General features: G+C 36.2%; 1 protein-coding gene and 1 pseudogene across 1 annotated transcript in view; one reads left to right on the top strand and one right to left on the bottom strand.

Moving 5' to 3' along the window:
* Window positions 1–12,578, top strand: part of THSD7B (thrombospondin type 1 domain containing 7B) — a 793,340-nt gene that overhangs the window by 27,911 nt on the left and 752,851 nt on the right. The window lies entirely within an intron of this gene.
* On the bottom strand, window positions 4,455–4,573 carry LOC111736092 (annotated as a pseudogene).

The raw sequence follows: 12,578 nt of genomic DNA, 5'->3' as shown, positions 1-12,578 counted from the left end.
GACATAGACAATAGCCTAGTGGCTACCAGAGGGTAGGGGAGAGGAAGGAGGGAGGAGGGGAGAAGGAGATAGGGTAAAGGGAGTCAAATATGTGGTGACAGAAAGAAATCTAACTACGAGAGATGAACACACATTGTAAATATATATATGCCTTACTGTTAAAGTGTACAATTGAAACTTATTAGATTTCATTAACCAATGTCACCAGAAAAAATAAATTAATTAAAAAAATAAAAAATAAAAAAAAATCACATGATAAAAAACAAAGTAGAAACATACTCTATATCAGTCAATGGAATAAGATAGACCAAATTAATTATCATTTAACAAATATATTACTTAAAACATCAAACTATTGTATACTATGTAGAGTAGAAGATTTATGAACTGTTAAAAAAAAGATTAGAGTCTCTTTTTATAGTAATCAAAAATTGTAAACAGAATTTTTTCTGCTATATCTAGGATACTGATGAAGAAATCCTAGTCTAATTTTGGAAGTGTTCGGCAGAATATAACATTGTCATTTTTACTGGATGAGATATTAAGATACCATATTTGATGACCTGCAAGAAAAGGAAGTGAAGATTCATTTATTTTTTGTCAAGAAAAAAGAGAAAGAATGTCAGTGATAAGTGAAGTGTTTGGGACACTTTTTGTAGAAACTAAATTTTGTTCACTCAAGAGCCTTTGAAGAACAATAGAGTAATACTCCTACATATCACTAACCTTCAGATATTGGAACAGATTGTTGAGAGGTTGAGAAATTTTCTGGGAAATTATTCCGGTTTTCATTGGCTGGTTTAGATACTCATCATTTCCCTCTACCCCCAAGTCAAGGAAAAGATTTAAACAACCACTTTTTTTTTTTTTTAGCTCTCGCAAAGCCATGAATCACTAAAACATACAAATTAATTATACAATCTCTCTGCATTTTGGATTAATGGACTTAAAACAATTGGAGAGGACATAAGTCTTTCCACAGGCAACTTTGTAATGAACAATCTCAGAGCAGACATCATTCCAGTAAAGTCTTACTAGTGCAGATGAAAAATCAAGGTAAAGACCATGAAGTAGGACTTATTTAAAATAGGGTTCTTCATGTGTTGCAGATGAATAGGCCCCTGATTACACATAATGATTGTTCATGATCTTCCTGAGACTGGTCAGATGGAAAGCAATACAATTCTGCACACATTTTAATCATTTTTATTGAGTGGTGGTACTTCCATTTTTCTGAACCTTTAAGGGGACGTTTCATGGTTTGCTTTTTAGTCAGCCTCCCCTTTCAGTCTTATCATTTAAACCAGCCAGTTAGCCTGACATCAAGTTACGCCAGTTTTAAAACATTAGCACCTTCTTATAAAGAAAATGACATTTCCAACTAATTTCTACCATATGCAAACACTTACAGTTATTTAACAAACTATAGAAATGATCCCTGAAAGTATAGTCTTACTTACAGTTATTTAAAACTAGAACTTTTACATGGTTTTTTTTTTTTTTTTGCCTACCTGTACCATATGGGCTGGTAAATTTTCTCTCTAGCCATTTAATATATTAGGCTTATGCTCAGAGGTGATTGATTATACATAAGACGAGTCACATTCTTATAAAAGCCAGTATGTAGGACAGTTTTAGAAAACTTAAAGGACTATTACTACTAAAATTATAAGAAGAATCTAGACAAATTATGCATTCTATTAAGTGCATTTTTTCTCACATGCTCTGTCTTCTATGACCATTTTGTACTTGGATTATTTCTTGAGCGATTACCTGAGACTCAAGGATACCTATTGGTTGACACAGTATACTGAACTCTAAAATTACACCTTTTCTCCAAATTAGTTTTTTTCAGGTTGACTGTCTTCCTTCTATTATTTGAAGAACAGGATTCAGAGGCTGGATTCCTCAGTTCTTGAGTGTTAGCAACCCCTATTTTACACATTAACATATGCCTGACTATCTCTTGATTGTGGACTAGTCTGAACTGACTACTAACCACTTGGGAACAGTTCCTTGAAAATTTCGTGTTCAGTTCTTGAGTTTCTTTGCAAAGTTTAAAGTTATAAGGATTGCCGTAGACTCTCACAGATTGGATTTCAAAAGGAGGGGATGTGGTGGGTAGAGAAGTAAGTATTCCAGTATTCTTCAGTGGGGTCAATAATGGCATTTTGAGTGGAATAATTCTTCCTTGTGTAAGACCATACTGCGTATTGCAGAATGTCTAGCATCCTTTCCTCCTTCCCAATCTTCTAAGTGCTAGTTTCTACCTTTAGTAAATCAAAAATATTTACACACATTTCCAAAAGACCCTGTGGAGAGGTGGTACTGTTCCTGTTCGGGAACTAATGGCATATCATCCCTGTTCCATATAAACAAAAACAAACCATCAGCAACCAAACTGGCCAGCAAACATCTTTATTCTCTTACCTAATCAGCATTGTCCAAGGCCACATTGACTGAAATCTCTCTGTTGAACTAATTGTAAAACAATAATCAGTTATTTGCAGTTTACCTAGCCAATTTCTTTTGAAAACAGAAATTCCCATAAACATTGATTAAGTAGACAATATAAGTGTTTAGTAATGTTTTCATCTTGGTTTTGTAGTTTCCATTCATTTCCTAACTTCCTTTAGGCCTTACCTAGAGTCACTTGCCATTGTTGGGCATCTTGCACTACTAGACTTTCATATAGGTGTTTTCAGTGTGAATCTATAGATTTCTGGGTTTCATTTAAAGTTCCCCTTTGCAAGCTTAAGTGTAAAGAAACTCCTTTTTCTGCTCTTCTTTACTAAACAAAAGAATATTTTCCATCAAAACTTGCCATGTGAGATAGTGTTCAACATGTACATATTAGCAGAATAAGAGACATTATTTATTTTCATATAACAAAAAAGACATTGACTGGCTCTGGGCTTTTACTACAGTGTCATTACTGACCTACACAGTAATAGTCCAATTTCTTAGTACAAAATACATTTTGGAAATGTTTTAGGAGATGGAAAAAATAATTCTAACATTTAAGTTTCACAGATATTAGAATTTTTTTTGAACAGTTGGAACCATTAACTAGAGCCTATTTATTTTGTTTCAGTGACCAAAAAAAAAAAAAAGATTACTTAGTCATCAATAGTTTCCATAGATTGATTTTTTTCCAGCCTGATTTCACCTTCAAATTCACTGACCTGTGTTCCAAGCTTATCTATAATTTAATTCAGGTCAGTTCAGATATATTGTAAGCCATTATTTCCTTTCCAGCCAATCAGCATTTGATTTTTCAGAGTTCTTAGTCATTTTTTATTTTCTAAGAGTATTTGACTATGTACGTGAACACATACGCCCCACACACCAAACACATAGATATCCAAGCACATTTTTATTTATATATTATACATATTCATTTGTCATTCTGGATCAGTGTTACTTTGAAAGAAATGCAGAACTTTCAGAAATTGTAATATTGCTTTTTCAATAGCATCAATTTCTACATACCTAAATAAGCTACTTTTAAGAAACACATTCCTATTTAATGTGTCTCTATACAGACAAGGGCATCTCCACTGTTCTTAATTCCAAGATGGATTACTTTGGTTTTACTTCTGTCCTGAATTGTATGGACATGATCGAATATCGTGCAAATAACTATGTAAATATTACTTTTAAAAGGTATTTAAAAGAAGAAAGCCTTTTAAAACATATAGAGTTTCCTTTGAGATATCTATCTGCTTTAGGTGGAATAAAAATATTGTGATAAGTCGTCGTCTATAGAAATTTGATTTCACTTGAAAAATAATTTTATATACCATGAATTAAGGAAACTCTAACCTGTTTGTATATGAACTTTCACACTATTTCTCATATTAAATTAGGTTCCATAATCTTTTATACACAATATTCTTAAAAATATTTTTCAACTATTATATTTGCATCATTTTCAACTATGTTTACAATAACTATTTTTTTGTGAGTCCATCCTGTAAACATCATATTAAAGAATGTAGGCTCTTTGGTTAAACTGTCTGGATTTGAAACCTATCTCCACCATCTCATGGCTTATTTCATCTTTCTGTGACTTATATTCAGTAAGTGAGCTTTCTGTGACTTATATAAGTAGGTGATTATTTTGTAGTATATTCTCCACAAAGTGGGTTGTAATATTGTATGACTTATTGCTGCCAAAGTGGAATAGAAAATTTTAAACCTGTAATCAAGGGAAAAATGGGTGTTTCCATCTCATAATTGCATAGCTAAATGAATCTATTTAGAGTAGTATATTGTTCTACTTGTATCAAACCTGCTAAAATTGTATTTTGAAATAAAATGTTTGCAAGATGAACTATTTTATTTTATTTTATTTATTATTATTATTATTATTTTGGTGAGGCAACCCTTGGTTAACCTCAAAGATTACAAGGACCTTGTCAGTTTACAATCCCTTATTTTTTTACTTTTTACGCCTATAGCACCTGGTCTTCCTAGGTGGTCTCCCATCCAAGTACTAACCAGGCCCTACCCTGCTTAGCTTCTAAGATCAGACAGGATCCGGCTTGTTCAGGGTAGCATAGCCATAGGCCAAAATGAACTATTTTACAAGTAGATGTAGATTTGTGTGGGCTTCCATAATTTTCTCATGTTTTCCATCTTAACATTTTGGATGATGAGCTAAGCCTCTATAAGAATTCACTGAGAGAAAGGAGATAGAGAGTGAGGGAGGGAGGAAAGGAGATAGAGAGATAGAAATAGATAGATAGATATCAACTTCCTAGATTTTCTTCTGAACTTTTCAGCTTCTCTGATAGCATAGAACTTTCGTTGCTCCTTGAATACTTTAAAATCTTGAAAACTTTCATATTTTCTCCAATGCAGTTCCCTGGGTTTATCATGAGTTCCTCCTGCTTGTTTGCTAGGTAAACTTCTACTTATCCTTCCAAGTGCCTCAGTCATGAAGCCTTTTCTGACTTCCAGGTAGACCGGAAGTTTTTTTCTCTTAGCTCTCCTTCGTTCTCTGTATACATATCCATTTTAGGGATGATCCCAAATCTTGATAGTTTACATACCTCTGTCCAATATAATTTATCATTTAGAAGGCAGAGATGTTTATTCTGACAAATGATGTATTTTGTAACACATCTGTCATGACTGCTGAGTAACAGGGGCACAGATAACTTTAGAAATAAGAGAAATCTTGAATTTTATTTTAGGTCAGATTTCTCATTTTATAGATAAGAAAAACTGGAGACCCCCAAAGTTCTATTTCCATTCTATAGACTTGGTTGTATCTAGAGTCATTCGATTGCACTGGATGGACACATTCGGAATAGAACCCATTTTAAGAAAGAGATGGTGAGCCTGGTTTGTCTTCGAGTTTCTTAGATTTATTTTGATCTCAGCCTGAGATAGTTTAGAATTTTTGGATCACTTCTTCAAATAAAGTTCACATAGTATGCTCTTCTTCTGCTCTCTGTTTCAATGTTCTCTGGTTAGTGTCTACATTAGGAGAAGAAAAAGGGCAATAAAGCAAAGGAAGAGTGCATTAAGAAGGCTCTAACAAGTGTAGGAGCATTTTGAAAGCCAGGAGGATGGTTTGAATAGTATTGTAACACAATTGGCAAGGCAGTGAGTGGAGTAGTGTCTGAGGGCTGGGCTGTGATTGTGTAGCTTTGAAACGGAGACAGTAATTTTCAGCACATGCTGTGATCTGGAGGGCCAGAACTAAGAGGAGACTTCAGGGAAGGAAATGATAGTATCTTAAACCAGAACATTATTTCATTCTGGTTGCATAATGTGATACGGTAGTTAAACCATTATTGTAGAGCAATGGCTTATGTATATTTAGTGAGCTGCTTATATCGAAATGAGTAGCTGTTACAATAACAAAAATGCATGTGTGGTTTCCCGAACAGTTAATAATTGTTTAATAAGCAATTCCTTGTAAACCTCCCTGAGTCATTGTAACTTGCATAGAGATGGCTTATTCTTCCCCATTATTAGGGACAGAATAAAAAATATCTGGTAATGAGGAAAACACTTTAAATATAAGGGGAACATTAATAGAGTAATCTGCCAATTACCATCAGGAGATTTTCAAAACTGATAGAAATGTACCATGTGGGAAAGAAAGTGAGAATAGCCAGAGGCAATACAATCCCATGGATCCTTGGAGAATTAACTTTCTTTCATTTCCAAATAGATTTAGCAATACATATACATTGAAGGCAATGGGGGAAGCTATGCAGTAGTGAGGGAGCCAGAATATTTTGGCTGAAGTACTGACTTCCTTTGTAACAGAAACAGTGAACAGAATTTCTCTTGATTTCAGAAATGTACAGAATAGGAGTAAAGTCTGCCTGTCATCAGGTTGTTTCTTCTGAGAGGATAACATAATATTCTACAAACAAAATGCTGTAATTGTTTTATGATAACCCAGAATTGTGGTCCTTCAAGCATCCCTACATGTGTACTATTGACTGTAATACCTTTAAAATGATTTATGAATTAAAATTTTATATACATATGGTGTTTGATCACTGCTTTTGTACTCAAGACTGGGTAAAACCCACTATGATTTGTCTACAATGAAATATTAAGCAGCCTGCTAAATATTTAATTCACTTGCTGAATTGCAACAGAGTGGTTTAGAAATGTGAGACCTTCTTCTTCACTTAGAGGGACACTTGCTGTATAACCAAATAAATTATTAACACCATTGTTATTGTTTAGATCTTTATTATCACCTCCGATCGGCATGCTAGGAAATATTTCTGCTGCAACAAATAGAGCTAATATCTAACAACAAATTTAATGCTATTATTTTTCAGATTGTAAAACTAAGCTCTTAACAATTATGAGCCATAGGAAAATAAGAAAAATATGCTTACTTATTAAAATATTTAATGAACTATCCAGTAATGTCCTCAATATAATGGATTCCTTCTTCATGGATTTAGATATGTCATGGATCAAATAATATTTCCTGAAATATATATAAATAAATGTGTGTGTGTGTGTGTGTGTTTATATAAATAATATATATATATGAATCATTGATTTGTTCTATCTAAATTTTCAGTACGCATACAATAAGTTGATATAATGAACATTCGAGACCTTAAAAAGAAGGAAAAAGCAAATTCTTTACTAAAACCCTAATTGAGCTATTATGATTGAGTTATAAATTCGATGCTGGCTTTCCTAGCAGTAAAGTCTAGGAGGCATATTATGATGGGTTGCAAAATTCTTGTTATCAGGAAGGAGGGAACATGTCAATTTTAAAAGATAAACTTATGTTCACATGGAATTCTAAAAGTAATATTTTATGTAGGATTGTGTGTAGAATACTTTGAGGGTGGTGAAAGTTAAATGTCAGTAGTGACTGTTTGAAAGAAAATGCAGATGGGACTTTTTACCTGACTGTTTAGAATAAAACATGAGATTATGTGCTCTTCTACGGAGCTTGGTAGGACATGGTCTCTGAAGAAAATGTGCATTGGAAAAATCGTGCTCTGTGACCACTAGTTTATCTGTTTATATGTCTGTGTTCTTCAGCAATTTCATTACCTTTTATACTCAGTTTCCTCATCTGCAAAGATCTTCCTTATAGACTCATTGCAAGGATGTAATGAAATAACATGTATATGTAGAGGTTGAAGTTCATTGTTAGTTCATCCCTTCATCCCTTAGTACTGGTGTTATGATTGTGCCACAACACACACACGTGCACGCACACACACATGCTCTTTTTCATTTGAGATTTATCTTTAATATATTAATACTGGATAAAAAAGGACCCGATTCCTTATTAAATTTAAAGCCATGAAGATCAATTTGAATATCAAAGTTTAGCTTCGGGTATCTCAATAATGTTACAGTGGAGTGTTAAGATCTTGAGCATTATTCTTTGAAAGTTTCAGCTTGTATTGAAAAGGAGGCTATGCATCATCTTTCCTACAGACAGCTCTGAAGGTATTTGCATTCCTTTTCTTGATGTTACTTTTTCTTTTTGAGTACTTTAAACAAAGTAACTTTAAAGTACTTTCTGTTTGGATACCTTTTTTTTTTTTTTTTAAAGAAAACTTGCTTAATTATTAAGACTGATGGCTTGCTGCTGTTAGAGGTCCTTGGGGCCTTGGGTCAGGGCCAGCACTTTGGACTACTCCAGGTTTACTTTCCGTTCTAAGGAAATGGTGCCCCCTACAGTCATTTGATGGAAATTGTGGTCCAGGAGTTGAGCAAAACGACCCTTTTCTGGCTGGTGGCTAAACAAACATGTTAGAATTGTATGATGTCCACGTAGCAGACTGGTAAACTGAGCCAAATCTTAAAACTGAGCTATACAGCCATGACTGTTCTTTCTCTTTTCTTAGAAAAATACTGAAAGTGCAGGTGATTCCATACTGTCCTTATCTTAGGGGGAATTGATCAATTAATGAGCACTGTCTCTTATAAGCTCCTTTCAACTACTAGAACTTTTGTTGGAAAAGACTCCTGTATATGTGACAGTTAAACAATCCAGTGATCAAATTTGAATCTTTTTAAGTTCACTTGAATTAGAATCACAGGGAAATACAGTATGTTAAAGCAGCATTTTTGTGACCCTATCAACGGGGTGGGAGAGGTGATTTGTTTTGTGGCCTGAATAGAGACAGCTCTAACTCTAAAATGGGGCAGAGAGATGGGCCATGTCAAGCACAGAATCAGCTGTAGTTGCGTGTAGGTAGAACAGCTAACCAGTTTCTCTTCTGTGTGGAAGAGCTGTTGTTTGCCCCTTTCAGATCCATTTTCCCATTTATTTATCCTGCTGTGAGCTTCAGGAGACAAACCTACTTCTTCAATCTCTTTTGCCCATTGGCTTCTGACTGGGTTTAGCCAGTGGGGGGCATCTAGGGTGGGACCAAAGTAAGATTGGAACCTTTATTCTGCTGGCTCCCTGACTGAAGGGTGTCTAGTTCCAATCAGGTGGCTTTCTTCACCTGGCTCTTTCTCTCAGGCTTTAGTAACTGCTCTGTCCTCTGGTCCTTCAGATTGGGATTGGCGACAACTCTCTTGTTGCTAGCTCTGGGGTACTGCATTATTCCTTGTGGCTTCTCCACACGCAGATAATGCCTTGTAAGTAATACCTTTACTGGACTCTCCTCACGTTATCCAATCTGAGTGTGCCGTCTCTGTCTGCCAAGGCCTTGGACTGCTGCTGTCATTTAATGTTGGTGACCACTTAGAAGGTGGGAGCTCCCACCAGGGAGATTCAGGCTAGGGGTGATTCTGGCTCCTGGTAAATATGGCCAATAGAAGTTGGCCAAAGCATTGCCAAAGTTAACTCGTATTCTCTTGCCAATTATAATCTTGGAGTTATTTCTTTAGAACTGTGGAGTAAAAAAAAAAAATTTTTTTTTTTTTTTTTTTTTTTACCTTTTTCAGTCCATGGTATTTTAGAATTTTTAGGAATTATAATGTGGAGTCAGAATGGTATACTGTATAGAGTTGTGGGCTCTGGAGTCAGGAAAACATAGGTTTGAATTCTACCTCCCCCACTTCTCAGCTGCATGGCCCTGGCACTTTATATAATCATTATTTCTTCATCTGTAAAACGTGAGAATAATATTTGGGTCCTAGGACATATGTGTTTAATCAGTTGGGTAAGTACCTAAACTAAGTGCATGACATCCAGAGTGCCTGTGCCAATTTGCATTCCCACCAGCGATGAATGAATGTTCCTATTGCTCCACCCCCTCATTAGCACTTGGTATCAACAATTATTTTTATTCCTAGAAATACTTAAATATAAACATATATATTTCCTATTTTTAATTATTCTATAGATTCTGGCCACAGTTAAAACTATGTAGGATCATCTGATCTTTTTTAGGTCTGTATACTGTGTCGAAGGTTTGACTGTGTTACTTGTTAACTATGGTTAATGTCTGTTCATTAGAAGTACTAGTTTTGTATATTCATTGGTTCATCAAATATTTATTGAATACCAACTGTATGTTGGGACTTGGGGACAGAGCAGTGAAAAAAAATGACAAGGTCCTTGTAGTTATGGAGGTTACATTTGTGGGGATAATAATTTCATACATAATATGATACACTATAATGTAATAGATAATGCAACGTAATGCTATATATACAGTATAAATTAATGATAAATGTCATGATCAAAGCAAGGTCTAGGAATCTAGAGAACACTGTTTTGAGGGGAGATTGGGTTAGTCAGGGAAAGGCTCATTGAGAGGATGACAGTGAACAGATTTTGGAAGGTGGTGAGGGAATGAGCCAGGATGTGTGGAGGGATGAGCATTCCAGGCAGAAGGAAGAATAAGAGCAGATGCTCTGAAGTGGCAGGGTGCTTGCCAGGTTTGAGAAGCAGTGAGGAGACCAGTGTGGCTGGAGCTGAGTAACCAAAGAAGGCAGGATATGAAGTTGGAGAGAAGGTCAGGACTGGGTTTTGTTGGATTTGGTAGATCATTGTTTTTCAAATCTTAATGCACCTAGAAATCACCTGGGAATCTTGTTGTAATGCAGATCCTGATTTAGTAGGTCTGGGATGGGACCTGAAGTTAGTCATTTCTAATAAACACCTGGGTAATAGCACTGCTCCTGGTCCATGGACCACACTATGAATAGCAAAGTTGGGGGACTGGTCATGATTTTATTCTGAATAAGACTAAAAGTCTGAGGAGGATTCTGAGCATGGTAATGCTGTGATTTGATTTAAATTTTAAAGTATCTTCTGTCTGTTGTGTGGCGAAACCTCTGAGGAAGCGAGGGACTAAGCCAGGAGACCAGCTAAGAGGCTATTGCTACAGTCTGGGTGGAAGATTCTAGTGCTTGGTCTTGGTGGTGGTAATGGCAGTAATGAGAAAAATGCTAGCTAGCCCAGTTGTGTAGTTTTTGCACTGCCCAAGGTACTAGTAGATAGGCAGGTTGAAATGTAGGTAGGTTTAACTACATTCACTTGCTAAGCCTTTTATTTTGTGATACATCGGCCAAGAAGGAGATGCCCTTTATTCAGTTCCTTCTCCCTGAAGGTAAGGGTTGGCTTTTGGAACTCTTTCAAAGGCAGGGCATGTGCTACCTGCTGAGGTAAGAAGTGCTTGCATTTAATTTAGAAGACCCTGGGTAGTTAACTTGCAGAGAAGTGTGACAGGAGCCTTTCTTTTAGTTTTCACTTGTGCTGTCATGTGCTGTTGCCTGAGTTCGTGGCCCATGAAAGCTTTTCCTTGATAGCAGAGCAGCCACAGAGGAGCTATGGCTTTGAATTTTCTGAACTTTGAATTTTCCAGAGAGTAGTCTTTCAAAGAAATTGCTCCTGTCAGAGGAGAAGGAAAGCAGACCAAGTCTTTTGTTTTAGGCTTCTCTCCATGAGCAGATAGGAGTGGAATCTCTTTAAAAATGTCTCTGTACCACTATAAAAGAGGTCACTAAGTTTAAAAGGAGAGAGCCAGACATCTATGCCAGTTTTCAAGCTTCATCTGGTAGTTGATCTCCTGTTCCCTACTGCAAAAGTGGTCTAAAGATATGTCTCGTCCAAGAAAGAAACCATAAAAAGATGCATCATATATTCTGTTGCTACTGAAATGGTATGGTTTCTCTAAGAATGTCTTAATGAAGCTGGTTGTTGGATGTGCTTACTTTGAGTTCCTTTATAAAGGCAGCTTTGCCCTTATGGGTTTTCTGGCAGCGCAGCGGGCACCACTTGTGGATGTTCCACTGTTGTGTCCTTTGGCACTATGTACTTTAGTTGATTTGTATGCCATTTTTACTAACTTAAATCAATGTGGTCTGATCCTTTAGGCATGTTCCTGCGTGCCACGCAATGGCACCATGCCAAACCTGTTTGAAAGATACAGAAATAAAATGTGATGATATTGTTGTAGCCCTTGGGTCAGCAGTGCTCCTGGCATAGATCATTTGAGTTTCTTTATGGAGGTATCATGCTTGACTTGTTCCCTAGCACTGAACATGAGGTGATAGGAACCATGGCAACAGAAGTTGGAGATGCAGCGGGTCCTGGTGAGTCTCATTTGCTCCTCAGGTCTGCTCTATTGAGCTGGATTCTATCCATCAGCTTTTTTCTTAAACAACATGTTGAGTGCTGGTAAATGTGGCATGCTTGTCTGTCAGAGAGAGCTATCCATAATTCATTTTATGTTCGTTTAGATAGGAATTGGAACTAAGCTCTCAGATCCAAAATACAGTCTTGGGGGATTTTATTCTCTAGAGCAGAGGATCCGAAACCCAGTACACCCTGAGATCAGGCATGCAGCATCGATGAGTGCAGAGGACTGTAGGAACCTGGAAAGTACACAGCCTTTAAAAGAGGACAGCCACTACTGAGCACACACTGGGGGTCACCATGTGTAAATGCAGTTCCTGCATCGCCTTTTGGAAACATTTCAATAGAAGCCAGAAATCACAAGTCTTATGTAAAATCTCCTGGTTTTTAAATGAGGGAAACTAATTCAAAACATTCTACACATTGTTCAGACTAATTGCTTTAAACCAAACAACAAACACCACCACCACCACCATATTCTAAAGGCTAGATTTATCCACTAAAAAGCTGTTCTTAAGCTCAA

Source organism: Pteropus vampyrus, unplaced genomic scaffold (assembly GCF_000151845.1).
Source record: "Pteropus vampyrus isolate Shadow unplaced genomic scaffold, Pvam_2.0 Scaffold17, whole genome shotgun sequence".
Taxonomy (NCBI): domain Eukaryota; kingdom Metazoa; phylum Chordata; class Mammalia; order Chiroptera; family Pteropodidae; genus Pteropus; species Pteropus vampyrus.
The sequence above is the reverse complement of the archived record's forward strand: the minus strand, read 5'-3'. Positions and strand labels throughout refer to the sequence as shown.